The sequence below is a fragment of the Salvelinus sp. IW2-2015 genome, linkage group LG27 (assembly GCF_002910315.2).
Source record: "Salvelinus sp. IW2-2015 linkage group LG27, ASM291031v2, whole genome shotgun sequence".
NCBI classification, from domain to species: domain Eukaryota; kingdom Metazoa; phylum Chordata; class Actinopteri; order Salmoniformes; family Salmonidae; genus Salvelinus; species Salvelinus sp. IW2-2015.
In genome coordinates, this window is record NC_036867.1 from 34,208,657 (window position 1) to 34,210,286 (window position 1,630).

Sequence of the window (1,630 nt, forward strand, 5' to 3'; positions counted from 1 at the left end):
GCCAGTAGGGAAAATTTACTTGAATTAATGCAAATGACTGAGAAGTGTGGCTGGGTTGTTGTTATATGTCTAATGGTTATGGATGTAAAATCATTTACATAAAGTATGTGTATCTATTGGGGGTTGTCCGTCWGTGTGTGTGTGTGTGTATCTCTTATAGTCCCCTCTGCTTCCCCCTCAGACTGTCCAAGTTGCCCTACAAGACAGAGGACCTGGCCCAGCAGATTCTGATCACCATCCCACGAGACCGCATCTCGGCCCAGGATGCACTGCAGCACCCCTATTTCAACACGCTACCGCCCCCCATCATGCAGCTACGAGACAGTGAGTGTATGTGTGTGTCACTCCACCTCAATGAAACACATAACATATCAATCTATCTATGCAACAAGAATATGTGTGTTTTGTCACAGCATTGACAGTAAAGTGATGCATAATGTGGTGTGTGTGTGTGTTTGTCTCTCTGTGTGTGTGTACACATGTTGGAGACTAAGCATGTGCTTGTACGTGTGCGTGCGTATTCATGCGCATATATTTCCCTCCTCTGACCCCCCCRCCATCAATATTCTCTGTTTCTCCCTGCCGGTGAGAGAGATTGACACTCCGTTGCACTAAACTCCAGTGCTGTTTGTCACTTAAACAGTCTACCCATCCGACGCATGATTAAAGACACGAGCTTCCTACTGTGAGCACAGATGGCTCCTTTGAAGAGATCAGACTGTCTCCACAGCTCTCGGGTGGCTAAACAGATATACATCAGGAAAGTGGATGTATAAGTAAGCAAAGTTGCATTTGAAGTCTCTCTCCACCTGTCTGTCTATCGCGCTGATAGTCTGCCTGGTTCGGTTTGAACATAGATGTGTTTTTCCAGGCCGTAGAAATAATATTCAGTGAACAGAAGAAGAGTACAGGGAGTACTAGGATAGATATTAGTGAAATGGAGGAATGTATTAGATAGGAACAACACCTCAGGGGATACAGTGTCTGATATGGTCAAGCAGTAGGCTTCCAGCTGAATCGTGTCTAACAACATGCTGAGAGATGCATGGCGGGAGCGTACACACACCACACACAACACAACACACACACACACACACACACCACACACACCACACACACACACACACACACACACACACACAGTCTTGCGCAACTAACCTTGTGGGACATACAATTCAGTCCCATTCGAAATCTATTTTCCTTAACCTACCTACCCTTACCTAACCTTAACCCCAAAACCTAACCTTAACCTAAACAACCTATAACCCTAGATCCTACCTAACCCAAAACCGAACACAATTTGACCTCCCCACAACAAAATTTCCCCAGTTTATCAAATTTTTGTTTGTTTACTATCCCCACAAGTATAGTTAACACCACACACACACACCACAACACAACACCAACACACACCACAACACACCACACACAACACAACACACAAAACACACACCACACCACCACACCCACACCACACACACACACACAACATCTGTTCTTTGATAATGAGCATCATTAACATAGTCTCTGCATGGCATCAGACAGGGAAATAGCCGTAGGGGAGAGACATAATGAACAGAGCGGAGAAGGAGAATAGGAGCGAGAGAGAGCGAGAGAGAGAGAGCAAGCT

General features: G+C 45.4%; 1 pseudogene; it reads left to right on the forward strand.

Annotated features, from left to right (window-relative positions):
* LOC111953333 (cyclin-dependent kinase 15-like) overlaps positions 1 to 1,630 on the forward strand; it is a 28,406-nt pseudogene that overhangs the window by 19,514 nt on the left and 7,262 nt on the right.